This window comes from Dermacentor albipictus, chromosome 5, assembly GCF_038994185.2.
Source record: "Dermacentor albipictus isolate Rhodes 1998 colony chromosome 5, USDA_Dalb.pri_finalv2, whole genome shotgun sequence".
Taxonomy (NCBI): domain Eukaryota; kingdom Metazoa; phylum Arthropoda; class Arachnida; order Ixodida; family Ixodidae; genus Dermacentor; species Dermacentor albipictus.
This window is the reverse complement of record NC_091825.1, coordinates 160,632,859-160,647,584: the sequence shown is the minus strand read 5'-3', so window position 1 is coordinate 160,647,584 and position 14,726 is coordinate 160,632,859. Positions and strand designations below refer to the sequence as shown.

Genomic DNA, 14,726 nt, shown 5'->3' with positions numbered 1-14,726 from the left:
CACGTCCACTTTCGTCTATCCCGCTTGCGGAAGAAGGTATATCATTATCCGCATATTATTTTGTTCTGCAAACTCTACTAATAATTCTCCCCTGCTATTCCTAGAGCCTATGCCATATGTCCCCACTGACTTGTCTCCAGCTTGCTTCTTGCCTACCTTGGCATTGAAGTCGCCCATCAGTATAGCTTATTTTGTTTTCACTTTACCCATCGCCGATTCCACGTCCTCATAGAAGCCTTCGACTTCCTGGTCATCATGACTGTATGTAGGGGCGTAGACCTGAACGACCTTCAATTTGTACCTATTATTAAGTTTCACAACAAGACCTGCCACTCTCTCGTTAATGCTATAGAATTCCTGGATGTTACCAGCTATATCCTTATTAATCAGGAATTCGACTCCTAGTTCTCATCTCTCCGCTAAGCCCCGGTAGCACAGGATGTGCCCGCTTTTTAGCACTGTATATGCTTTTGTCCTCCTAACCTCACTGAGCCCTATTATATCCCATTTACTACCCTCTAATTTCTCCAATAACACTGCTAGACTTGCCTCACTAGAGAACGTTCTAACGTCAAACGTTGGCAGGTTCAGATTCTTATGGTGGCCTGTCCGAAGCCAGGGATTCTTAGCACCCTCTGCTGCGTTACAGGTCTGACCGCTGCCGTGGTCAGTTGCTTCGCAGCTGCTGGGGACTGAGGGCCGGGGTTTGATTGTTGTATTCATATAGGAGGTCTGTCACATTGCATTTATTATTGTCCCACTGGATATTCGTCATAATAAAATCGCCACCTATAACAAAATCTTGGTTGGTGCATGTGAGTAACTTTCTATTTGCACATCTGAAGCGCAGTATCCTGACCGCGCATTTGAAGAGCCAAGCGGAAAGTGCCATATCTGTTGCACTGGTAACAGACGAGCACCAAAGTTGCAGTTCGACATGTCTAGAGTATGTCCGGTGCTCCCTGGAAAAAATCGTCTAGGAACATTTCTTTGCGTTCTTTTATCTCCAGATAATCTGCTGCCGGCGATGTCCAAATTCGTATAAGTTACGTAGTTAGATGTGAGTTTTAAATTTCTCAGTTTATTTGGCCTCAGGATTATCCGACTCTATACTTTAATTTAAAAGAACGAATGTAACGTTAATGCAACGACACGTTCCGATGTGCGAAGTGTAGCTGAAACGCGGTAATTCGTTTTAAGATTAAGAAGGAACGAGCTTTCGTTCCTGTTTTAGAGGAACATGTGCAACACTGACCCTACCTTGAACTTAAATTTATCCTGTCTGCTCGCAACCGCAGTCGTGTCTCTAGAAGTAGCGCTTCCTTGCCTTCTCATGTCACCTCCTCCCCCGTCCCCTGTATGTGAACTGCAATCGAAAAGTGGCAAGGCTGTTATCCACTCGTTTCGCGACTGCGTCGGTTTTACTCAGTCTTTGCTTGCTCTCCCCTCTCCTCTCTACCATTCTATCTAATTTCCCTCTGGACTTGCACGTTAGGAGAAAGGTAAGTACAGCGGTCAATAGGCTAATGTGGCAACGCTCAGAGAGCTCCAGAGGGCATTGTGCACATTCGGCGTGGCGCAAAGTTCCAAATGAGTTTCTCGCGTCTCCTCTCTTCTCTGCCGCGCTCCTGTCACGCATACACACGCTCTGAACAACTCCGCGACGCGTTGTGCCAGACAGCAGCAGCAGCAGCAGCAGCAGCAGCAGCGTTTAGGCGGTATAGGGAAGTTTTAATTTTAAATGCGTGAGTATTTTTATGCTTAACAAACGAGAAAACCGTCCCTCCGTCATTCCCGTAATAAGACGACCGCTTTCGAGATAGCGCCCGCCGCAGTGAGCGAATTCACCTTCGTGCAGCCTCTCGCTTCAACGCCAACGAAGCGGCGCGAACACAGCGCTGACGGTGCTCTCAGCACACGCCTCACTCTGCCACTTTCGCAGATCGCTTTCAAGATACGGGCGCGCGCCTTTTCAACATTAAGAGGCGAGAACACAGCGCGCGAAGCTTTGAGCGGTCGGCACTCGATCTTTGTAGGCATCGCAGATCGGCTTCAAATTGCGGCCCGCGCGGCGGTGCCATATGAAGCCGCCGCCTGAGCACGTTCAGGTTTCATAATGGTTCGACGCGGATGCATAAGGCGCTACAGAGCGATAACGGCTTATAATGATCGGAACGCCACCAGCGCAGCTGGCGCCGCCTCCGCCTGCAATACTTTGCTTCCGTCGTCAATGCTCCTTGCGCCGCCGTCGGCACCAATACGTGTCGCCACTGCACTGTCGTTACTACTGGCCTAATCAAGTTACATAACATTGGTAATGAGACCGGGCTGCGTGCAGATGAGCAAGTGGCACAATGCTTACACACGTTTAGACAACTGCCAGATTAGTTTCTACGTGAATGTTTTTGTTCGTGGACGTCGCGCGGTAGTTTAATATGCGTCGTGTGCGGCGCCTGTGCCTTGCTACTGTTTCGGCTGGAAGAGAGATAAAGATGCAAAGAAGGAAAGGACGCTTGATTGCAACGATAATATGGCTCATGGCGCGAGAAACCCTCAATGCCCCACGATTATCCCAGCTTCTGTACATCGAAGCGATTGGTGTGGTGTGCCACACCAATCCCTCACACAGGACCTTATCCAGATTGAAAAATTTCGTCCAGTGTTATTTCAGCTTCCGCACGAGTCTATTTAGGAACAGCCTAGGTGGGCAACAGACGGCCTGTGAGGCGTCTGATGCCAAGGCGCGAAATCGCGCGTAATTGTATGCCCGAAAATGATCGCTCGAGAATGCGTGCTCACAGTGAGCACGCCGCCCACCGCGGCAACGTTGATGAGTTGCCGTTGTGTCGTCAATTGACAGGACATGAAAAAGGAGGATATCGGGCACGCACAAATTTCCCTGCGAACCTGCTTGGGCTTCGATTTCAGAAAGTTTGTGCTTCTGACTCTGAGGAGTGGGAAATGCGGCTGGCACATGAAAATGAATGCCGCCTCTGACCAGCGAGAAGTTTCGCACGAAGAACAATATTGGTCGCGATCATGCGAACAATAGGCTAATGTAAGTGTGGCTATTACTCAATCAGTACATCCTCTAAACATCAACGGTGTAGTTAGAATACAGTGGTTTCGAAGTGCTAACTGCAGAAAAAGTAGGTATGACCGCATATATACGTGAGACATGAGAAAAAGAACAGCACACAAAGATGAAACGAAAATGCACTGCAGTGTTTGTGAATGAGCGTTTGCAACTTGCGTGGCGGAACAGGATGCAGATAGCACACACGCACGCACGCACGCACGCAAACAGACATACAGATGGACGGACGGAAGGACACGATTCAAATGGTTCAACGTCGCTCGTACCGCACCGTCTCGCAATGCGGAATGGTGAGTTAAAACCTAAGGAGATAACGATAAAACTAAGGAAATCTGAAGATGACCGTAGCCAGTTGGCTGAGCGAGGTAAAGTCCTCAAACGCCCACGTTGCAATCCGTCAAGTCCCCACAAAGATGGCGGCGAGCGCTCATCGCCTCTTTTATTCCTCTACTAGCCAGAGAACTTCCAAAAAGCAGCCAGACCAAAATCGTCGTGGCTGGTTCTGGCAGCCCGCGGGTAAACAGAACCGTCCAGCCCTGGTAAAACGAACGCCATGCGGAAGTGGTGGCGCGGTGGGTTGGACATCGACGACACATCCTTCAAGTCTCTGGCGGAGGCACAGGCAGCGGATCACCAATAACAGTGCGCCCGGCTGAAAGTCCTGCAAGGCGGATCTTCGCAGCAGGTGCGGCAGTATAAGGAGGGGTGGACAATGCAAGTACAAAACATAGAAGTAGCCCTGTCGGCGATGAGGGAGGAGAGGGATCGAGAGCTTCAGGCTTTTCAATTTCAGTTGCAGCAAGCGATGCGGGCGACGATGAATCGATAACTTCGGACCTTCCAATTCCAGTTTCAGCAAAAGAACCGCAGATGCGAAGCCCTGCAGGCACAAATCCAATGACTGCAGACGAAGTTTCGCGATTTGGAGAGCGGGAGACAGCAGGCAGGGGCCGAGTAGGAAGTAATCCCTCATAATACTGTAGGGGACAACCGGACAGTACAGGATACCGAGTCGTGGATGTCCCAGTCGCTCGCAGAGAGCAGCGGAAAGCTGAACAAACGCGCCAAGGATGACATCTGGACAGCACAGAGTTATCACTCATGGACACCATGGGATGCGCAGGGCGGATCACAGTGAGCTGGATGACAATGAAGCTTCATAGAATAACTGCTGGCAGATCAAAAGCAATAAGAAGAAGCGGACGCCTATGCGCGAGAGGACATCACTGACGGAACCCTCCGATCACATGGGCTCCAGCCAAGAGCAGAAAACGGGCGAAGGAACGCCAAGAGGAGGTCGGTGTACCTTTAGCTATGATGTGAACACCCTCAGAATGAGGTACACCGCTCTGCGCGCCATGAAGTGGAGTAAGCTAATTCTGTATCGGGCGAAGAAGGGTGCCACACTACGAATTAACTGAAGAAGTGAATTCAGCGGCCGATGTTTGTGGAGCAACTGAGGCGATCGTTGTCCTGCACGCCGGCTTCAATGACGTCGTGGCCAGGGACATAAGTACCGAGAAGCTGGCACGTGAGCTTATGTCCACGATTGAGCAGACAAGAACCTGCAAGCACCACTATATTGTGTACGGTGTTCCCGAATCAAGAGCAATGACACTTTACGCGAGAAGTGCAGGCTCTTGAACGAAAGCCTGAAGGGAGTCTGCACAGAACTGGGACCACGCTCGGAGTACGTCATCACTACACGGGCGCCGACAGGTGGGCCGCACAACCTGCTCTATCGGGTGAGCACTGCTGAGGAATTGGGCACACGACTGGGCCACAGATTAATGTTCCTTTAGGACGTCGTCCCTCTGATTCTGCAATAAAACGAACGCGGACGAACACCCTACCCCTGGCACCAATCATGGCAGTTCTTCGACAGGCAACGCTACAGACGGAAGGGAAACAAAACTGGGCCAGGCCCAACGCGGCTTTCCGACGCGCCAGACAGTAGGAAAATGGGGACACTGCCAACGCCGACGCTTTCGAGGTGAGAATGTAAAAAAAAAAAAAAAAACTGAATGCAGGCTTCCTCAACATGCATGGGGCAAGAAAGGCCGGCAAGTTTGGGGAACTGCATGAGGTGCTATACACTGACAGCACGGAGCTCTATGCACCAGCAGAGACGCATCTTCGTGGTCTGGAAAAACTTGACGGACGCTTAAGCTTCGCCTTCAAGAGTGGAACGCGATAGTGTTATCGCACCCCATTCGCACCGCCCACTCATTCGCTCGGCATGCTCTTGAGTAACACAAAGACGAAACGTGCGCCTGAGCAAGCGGAACGAACCAAATAACTCGGTGTCTCGGAGGGAGAAACGATCTACGCGAGCCAAACGTCGTGATCAGCACGGACAGCCGGCCGCGACGTGCCATGAAGGCGGACACGATCACGGCACTGACTTATCGATGGGATCGTCCTCTATCTCGCTTGGGAGCACCACGCAGACTCATGACTCCTCGACAGCACCACGGCACATAGCGCAGGGGACGCTTTCCCACCAAACGCGCTACGGCGCAGCGATCACGTCAGAGGCGTCCCGCATCGGACGCTGCACCTAGGAATCGCGCTGTGAGCGGAAAGAGGAGCCGCGTCGCCTAAGAGAGAAGTGGTTCTTGAAGGGATAAGGAAAGGTTGACGCTGTGTTCTGCAGCCCTTGGGGGACGCGGCTCAGTGTCAGATCGCCTAAACACGAGGGTTCGAGTGACGCACACTGGAAGTTGCAAGGGGAGAGAGCGAGAAAACTTATTAAACGCAAGGGTATTGGGGCATCCTCGCACCGGTCCCCGCCCGACCCCAATGCGCTCAAACAAGACGAAAGGGAGAAGCGCGCGAGTGGCGCGCCACCTGTCGGGGCAGCGCCGTACATTGCGAGGAGGCGCCTTCTGTGTTTGTCGCACAGAAGTCACCTTCTGTGTTTGTCGGGCGGCGTGGTAATGTGTTGTGGTGGGCGGTTATGTTGTTTAGGAGAAATGTGACCCAATGATCAATGTCTTCAATGTCTTGCATCGGGGTGTCTGGAAGTTATCGGCATGCAGACCGGATGACATCTCAGTTAACAAGATTGTGGGTGAGGAGTCGAGGGCTGTGTTGTGTGTGAGGTATTTGGATGGCGATAATATAATGGTCGCTTCCCAGCGTGTGTTGCGTACGGGACCACGAGAGTCCTTTGAGGCAACGGCTGAGTGTAAGGTCCGGACTAGTGTCCATGGTTACACTATTGCCTAGTCGGATTGATGTGTGAAAGTTGTGTAGTGTGGCGCAGGTCTTCGATGGTAGTCCAAATCCTGCGACCCCGTGCTGGATAACTTCAGTCTCTGACTGGACTCCGATTCCGACTGGATAACTACATTCTGTATGCTGAGAGTTAAGGTCACCTCCTATTAGTTGGAGATTACGGCACGCGATGCGATGGATTTTCTGGAGTATAGTGCATTGAGAGTGGTCATGACCTGGCGTGGGGTGTAGTACATGTTGACAATAAAGATCTGAGGTGTGTTACGTCTTGTGGAAATTATTTCGATGAGGACACGAGGGGCGGAGGACGTGATTGTGTGTTCTTGATAGATAATAGTGCAATGTATCAGTGTGGACACCCTTGGTGTGTCGGTGGTGTCTGAGTGTACCGCGTGGTAACTGGGAAGTTTGGCTTGGAGTAGTGTGTCCTGTAACAAAAGGAGCTTAGGTATGACAGGGAGGGTAGGTATTAATAGTTACAGCGGCGCTTGCTTGCCCCGAAAGCCGTGGCAGTTCCATTGGATTAGTGATGAGTGGGTAGAATTATCCTGACCCGCCATATTGGAGCGTGAGTAAGGCGACGATAAGTTCTGGTGGTGTTAGTGGAAGTGGGATAGGAGGAGTGGGTGGGCGTAGGATGGAGGTAGGGGACCACTCATGTGAAGAGCTGGTCTTTGCCTCTAGCCTCTGAAGGCGCGTCTCAAATGGTGTAAAAGCTGTGAGGATTGGGAGGTCAATCCCATCGCTCGTAATCCGTTGTCAAGATTGGAGTCGGGCTTGAATTAGATGGTAGCTGGCCCATGCCATCGTCCAACTTATCCACGCAGAGGACGTTGTTTAAGGGAATGACTGCTTCTCATCGAGAACGAGGAATATGGGTTTATTTACAGTATCTACATCAGGACGTTGCAGTTCATCAGTCTAGCATGAGTGCGAGAGAAAGTACACTGAGCAGCCGCACAACAGCGGTTTATAAACACTCGGTCTTCTCTCGATCCCAAGGTGAGGGAAACGTTTGACCAGGCACCGTAGACGAGGGCTTACACTCACACCTCATTGCGCGAAGTTCACGGTCCCCAAGCGACGTCAGACGGCTTTCGCAGAACTCGGAGCTGACGTCAGGAACGGCACATCCGATTCCACGAGCTGACCCCCGCAGCGCGGCCGCCGGTTGTCCATTGTCTTGCGTCTTGAACGGCGCGTGGGAAGGGGCCTCCGGAGACGTTCCCTCGGCCACTCCCCCGCTCATAGCAGATCAGGTCGGCGGTGGCGGGTTCAGTAATAATAGTTGGTCTGCCGATCGCGTTTAGTCAACGGTGCCGAGGCTAGAGCGTAACGGTGCCTTTCCAAGAAAAGTTGACGCCGCTGTCGCAACTGGCTGGCAAAACTTGCACCTCAGCGGGCCTTTCTTAACAAAGCACACCCGAGAGTTAGGGTTAGGCGTGTGAAACGTGTGTCCATCTCTTGCTGAAGGCGAGAAGATAGCTGCTTGGCGAGTATTGTGAATGTGGTTTCGATTAGCGCCTCCAGAGCTACCAATTTAACGTCAAATTTAGATTCAAGGTCTTTGAGATCAGCCTGTAATTGTCGTGCGAGTCCGATGTGCGTTTCTTTTTATGGGGGGGGGGGGAGGCAAGTGAGGCGGGTGTGGCAAGTGTGTGGAGGGATTCCACAGTGGGTGGGATGATTCGTTCTGGGGAGAGATGTTGGGGAGGGAAGGAGGGGGTACAGGGTTGTGTGTTAAAAGTGCTGTGAGGCGGCTTACCTCCACACGCAGGGCCCGAAGCTCCTGGTCACGGGGGTCCGAGGTAAGCGGGGTGTTGTTTGCCAGTTTTGTGGTCACTTTGGGCGCCTTCAGCCTGTCGGCTCATGTTGGTCCGTCCGAGCTCTTGGAGCGCCCTGTTTTTGGCAGGCAGATGGTTCCGGGCATTCGGATCCTGCACTGCGTGGCAAGTGGTGGTCCACTCGCCGCCGGTATCGTGCTTCGCGTTCGGAGGTGGGCTTGGTTGTCCCAGGGAGGTGGCGGTCCTTGCATTCCCGGGTCCCGGACAAGTGTGGGCCTTGGCAAATGATGCAGACTGAAGTGCATGTTGGAGTTGGCTCCTTCAACCGTAACTCGCCACATCTGGGGCACTTGTGCGTCCTAGTCTAATTGGAAACATACATCCGTGCGGTGGCCTATGGTGCGGCATTTACTGCAGGTCTCGTCTCTTGGTGTATAGGGCGTGCACAGAGGCAGTCCTCCGCCATAAACAATCTTTCGGGGGACGTTAGCTTGACCGAAGGTGATGAGTATCGAACGTGTGAGTCCCATCCGTCGAGCGTCTGATATAGTTGCGTGGGGGTTGTGGGCGATCAAGTCTGCTAGGAGTTATTGTTGCGATTCTTTTCAGTAGACTTTCGTAATAACGCCCATAACTGAGGCATCAGGGGGTGCAATATATATGCCGCCATGGCATACTCAAGTTGGTCGTAGATGATGTGCTGGAGTTGTACGAGCTTGAGAGCGTCATCTTGATTCACCACAGACACTATGCAAGTATTTTTGATTGGGTGAATGCGGTGTCAGTGTAGATGGGTCGGTCAGTGGAGCTGCCTGCATGAGAGCGGGGAGGAGGTAGCGTGGCTGTAGCGTCGTCAGGTCAAGGCCTCCCTGGTAGCAGAAGGCGACTTTATATTCGTTTAGTGGAAGAGCCCGCAGTTGCTTGATATTTCGTGCAGCTGTACGGAGCGTGCGTAGTTGCGTTGGGGAGCTGTGTAGTGCGGGAGTTGTGGCGGTCTCGCGTCTCCCCCACGACTGACTCCGCGTCTCCCGCACAGCAGGATCGGCGTATGTATCTTGAGGCGCTTTTCTGGTTTCCCGGTGGTTCGCCAGGGTTCTCAGGACTTGGGTCCAGTCGCGAGGGTCATACTGGCTTAAATCCATGTCCGTACCTTGCACCTGAGTCTCCATGCAGGCCACAGTAGGGGAGGTTGCGTCGCGATGCGTCACGAGGCTTATCAGGGCAGTGGCGTGATGGGGCGGGGTTTTTGGGCCTGGCTGACCACCTGGGGCTAGCGCAAACCTCAAGAGGGGACAGTAGAGAGCGTTCACCTGTATGAAGGCGTTGGTGTAGTGGTTGGTACTCGAGATACTACCGATTGACAATTTTCCCTGTCACGGTGTGGAGCCGAAGCGAAGAGGACCTCTACTGGCCAATCTGCTTTCTGGACGTATAAAAGGCATACGACAGTGTCCCCTATGATCACCTGTTCCACCGCATGGCAGACCCGCATGCCTGAATATGGATTGGTCTGTTACGCCGGCTGTACAAAAACAACACTGTCATTGCACGTTTTGGTGGAGTTCAGTTCGAACCAGTAGCCGTGGTGCGCGGACTCAAGCAGGGCTGTCCAATGTCACCGATGCTATATATGCTGTACGTGTCCGGACTGGAGCGAACACTCTTAGCAGATTGAGGTGGCTTTTCCTTCAGGCACACGTACGACGGAACCCCCGTGACCTGGAAGCTAGCCTGTTTTAGTTTACGGTGACGACATAGTCCTCCTAGTAGAAAGCCCAAATGACCTTCAATAGCTGGTCATACTCTCTGCTACCTGCCTACACCACCGCGACCTTAGCTTTAACGCTAAGAAATCTGCCGTGTCGGTGCTCTCAGGCCCACAGCCAAACGCCAACATGTACCTGTCTGGAGGTGAACTGATACAGGGGGCCACGGAATACCGGTATTTTGGTGGGGTGTTCAGCATGATAAGTGACCTGCTGGTGACTCACGAGGAGAACCTACGCAAAACGTCACACATAGCAGCAAAGCTTCTACGTCGGAAAAGCCTGTAGGGTTGTGACCGCTTCCTCATTGTCCGAAACATGTTGAAATCTATGAATGTTCCTGGCCTGACTTTTGAAAATTCAGCAGTCTGCCTCACAGCAATAACCAGGGAGTGATTGGAGCGAGGGCAGCGAGAGGTGGGCCGTCTGGCTCTCGACAGTCATGGGCGCGTTGCAATTAAAGCCATTCAAGGTGATCTGGGCTGGTACACGTACGAGGAGCGTGAAGCAAGGATCAAGCTCTCCTACGAAAGACGCCTGCACCTCATTGATGACACACGATGGGCCAAGTGCGTGTTTAGCTACTCCTGCATAACAGGCCAACAAACTCGGTGGTGCAAGCGGGTTCAGTTTCTGCGCCGCAAATATGGATTTCTTGCGAAACCAGTGTGCGAGGATCGGGCGTCCAAGTGGACAGTACCCGTAAAGACACAGGTGTCTGAAGAGGAGACCATGAGGTGGCGGAATGCAATGGTGGTGAAATATCCCCTACGGATGTACAGCACTCACAAGACCAACATTAAAGGAACTGACAACCGATTTTTAAGGACCTAGTTTTTTATGGCCCAACGCAAAGCTAACCTTCGGTAGTGTTTACATCTGCAGCGGTTACTTCCAAAAGCGCGTGGATATTTAGTAAGCAGATTTTTTTCGATCTGAGCAGCCGCTAAAAAAGTGAGAGTCGTTCTTGCAGCAACGCTGAGAAGTGAGAGCGATGTCGATAGCCCGCCTCGCAAATTGCGAAAGCTGCCGATCGTTCTGCTTCCACAGGAGTGAGTGAAATGTGGTTAACCACCCCCATTTTGACCTTCTCAAGCTCTTTTGGAAATAAAAATTTGGTGCAATAAGTTCGCGTTGTTCTACAGACCTTCCTTATATTCGTACCGCGTTTTTCCCCGAGTAAACGCCTACGTGATTGCTGGCTGGCCGTTGTCGTCGTTGTTCTGTCGATAGACGAGCCAAGGCAGCGCCACTTTTCTATTCATTGCGCACGAAAGCCTATCAGCACATTGTAAATTAGAAATGCCTTGTAGCAGAAAAAAAGTGTACTGCATTTCAATACTACTAAAAAGACCGGGAACCACATGCACTAATAGGTCACGTGATAGGCATCTTATGTAGCTTCATGCTTTTGCCGCGTGGGGCGCCAAAGGTAATTTTTCGCGACTTTTAGTTAAGAATTAAAAATATAAATCTACGTTTAATGAGAAAAACATCGCTCGTTTTAGCCACTACAATAGGGAATTATTCCATCAGCGGGGTTTTCTCGATTGAGGTTCCGAACGGTTGTCTGTCCCTTTAAAATGAAGGACCTGTACGACAACAGCGGTGGCACTGTGCTCGTCTTCGAGGCACGAGCGGTAGCACCTCTCACGCGTGTGTACCGGCGCCACTTCGACCCGTCCGTTGACCCCATATGTGGGACACGTGGCCCGGAGGAGAAAAACCGGGAACACTTAGTCCTCCAGTGTGCCGGTTCGTGCCAACAACACGCAGAGGACGCCACAATTCCGCTAGCACTGGGATTTGGGAGCGACAATGGAGTGCGGGAACGGGGTGCGGTGACGTCGAACGCTGTGTGCGTAACGAAGGATAGACTAGCACAGTGGTAGCGTAGGACTTGGCAACAGTACAGAGTGACCAACTCTGAGGGGAACAGATCAAATCCAGTGTGTCAACGTCGATGTATGCGCACACAAAAGAGCTGGGGTCGGCCGACTATACCACCGTTTCTTTTTTTCTCTTTCCCTTTTCTCCTCCCCCTCTTGTTGTTGCCATGTATATTTTCTCCGCCTACGGCGCTTTAAAGCAGCCCGGCCGTTACAAAGGGATTAGCCGCAATTCATCGTCATCGGAGATAGCACATTTTACGCGTTCCTGCCGGCGTCACATCTGTTACAGGAAGTTGATGGTGAACCTCGGCATAAAACACTTTCGTGTTAAAATAAATAGAACACGCTAATTTCTCGTACATGTATATGGAACAGAACTAGCAGGTGAAATTGAATGTATGACGGAGTCTCATCGGGTACGAATGGAACGTGATGGAAGATGGCTGCAAACACCAACTACAAAATATTTGGCCACGTTAGCGTTTCGCCTCCCACACAAGAGGCTTTTTCACATAGTTGTGGACTGGGAGCCAGAACGTTTCTTTGTTTTTCATCAAAACTAGTCTGCGCATTCTTCCTCCGCCTGCGTACAGGCACAGAAACACATGCACGCAGTGAGGATGCACGGGCATTGCTTTGTAAATTTAGGTGAAATTGAAAAAAACACGTTTCGGGCGACCGTAGGACTACGAAAATATTAGAAAGCATGTGAGGTCCGCTCATGGAGTAATATGTGGCGATCACGAGGGGGTGCCTTAGGCACTGCGAAAAAAAAAGATAAGGACATCTGACAAAATAAGAAAGATAGAGTTTGGTGGGGCAAGCCACCGCTCCGATTCAAGAGGGACGCACATAGCATTGCGCGCTGACATGTGTCGGGGCTGTTGCACCTCAGGGCGATCCCTCCGTTAGCAACCAGTTTGTTGCATTTGTAGGCGATCCCACCGCTAGCGACCTGTCTCTCGAAGCTCCACCGACATTACTTATTGGGTAGCGTGGCGTTGTCGGCGAGCTGTAGGCATCCGGTAGACCATGGCGACCGAGCAAGGGCGAGACGACGTTTTGCTAGTGCGAAACTTGCACTGTTTATTCAAAGGTAGTTGAAAGAAAAATAAGAAGAGAATGAAGTATGAATTATATAGTATGAAGTATGCAGTCCCACAAGTACAGTCGACCAAAAAAGTTTACGGACCACGGGATCTCAGAAAATTGAACATATACCAGTAGCCTTTGAAAGCAGGCACTAAAATTGTGCATCACAATGTTGTTCGCATATGCCGCAAAAGGCTGGAAATGGGAATAACAGGCTGCGTCTTGAGACTGAGGAGACATTCAGCTTTTTGTGAGATCTCTTGGTCCGTAAACTTTTTTGGTCGACTGTACATTTCGGAGCCCCTTAAATAGGCTCTCTACAATCGTGTGGGCGGGATCTTGCTTTCGTCGATGACACGTGACAGGCACAGAGAGAAGGCCCCTAATCCTGCAATACCAGGCACGGGTCGGAGAAGTCGATCCCCTTTTCGACGAATCCGGGGAGAGCGTCGGGTGAGTGACCTCTCCGGTAGCGTGGGGATGACGCAGCACCCACGGGCCCAGAAGAGACTGGTGAAGGGGATGTCGATCCTCTTTTCGACGGATCCAGGGAGAGGGTCGGGTGAATGACCTCTTTTCGACGAATCCGGGGAGAGCGTCGGGTGAGTGACCTCTCCGGTAGCGTGGGGATGACGCAACACCCACGGGCCCCGACCAAGTTGAGAGGGGAAGGGGATGACGTGGCAGCCACGGGGCCCTTGGCGTCCGGCCATACCTAACAGGGCTTCTTTTAAAGTCGGAAGAGCGCAGAGTAAAGTTAGTTTTGAAGAAAGTCTCAACAACCTGGATGAAAAGAAACGGGCGGACCCAGTTTGTCTTGCCGCAGCAGCATCAACACAAATTGATGTGCATACGTGCTTGCATAATTATGCAGTGCACACAGCGACACGAATATATGTATTTCAAAAGCATGGGCACTGCTTAAAAAGGGAGAGGTAAAGAAAGTCGGCAAGCATGAACAGCGTAATTGAAAGTGCAAATAGATAACTCGGATTTATCAAAAATAAAATGAGAGAAACAGAGACAGTAAATTGGATGCAAAGGATGAAAAAAAAAAGCCTGTTCGGGTTTACAAGTACGGCAAGAAAAAAATATAATGAGAAAATTTGCATGCTTACATTAAGGGCGGTGGTTTGCCATTTGACGCCCGAACTGGCTGCCTCAGGACAATATACCGTAGCAAATGTTCGTAACAGGTTAAGACGTGTGCGACTCAACACATTGTAATGAAATGCCAAGATATTCACGCAGAAAGAACTGTAGGGAACGTTTATCTTCCAGAAGCGCTGCGATTAAACCAGATCGAAGAATTAGTTGGTCAGCAGTGGAGATAAGCATGATACGTTTAGAGTATTCGCAAAAAAAGTGACGACATTGATAACACCGAGCTCATTGCAGGTACATGTAAAACAGAGGTTTTAATGAAGAGAGAAAAAGATCAAGGAGAGATAGGCAAAATTCTAGACTGCAATAGATGCAGTGAAACCTCCTTAGCCTAAGCAGACTAATATTTGTAACCGCCCCATTTTTACAGGCTATGCCAAAAGAAATCATAATCACGAACGTACCATATTTAGCTTGCGAATTTGATGACTGTCACCAGGTTATGGTGTGCACCTATGGGCACCTTTTTCAGTATTTCCGGTGAGACGAAGCTAAAATTGAACGCTTGCTGAAGCGCCGCTGTAGGCACGCCATGCCACGTGCTCGACGCACGGGTGCGCTGTATGGCAGCGATAAACATGCGTTCAAACGAACCGACTGAGCACGAGACCGAGCAATTCATGGGCGCGCGAGGTACGGGTGAGAATAAAAGACCCCTGCGAGATGTAAAAGGTTCGTCAGCATGTTTCCC

The 14,726-nt window shown here is 51.1% G+C and overlaps 1 protein-coding gene across 1 annotated transcript in view; it reads left to right on the top strand.

Moving 5' to 3' along the window:
* LOC135916350 (uncharacterized) overlaps positions 1–14,726 on the top strand; it is a 70,965-nt gene that overhangs the window by 25,055 nt on the left and 31,184 nt on the right. The window lies entirely within an intron of this gene.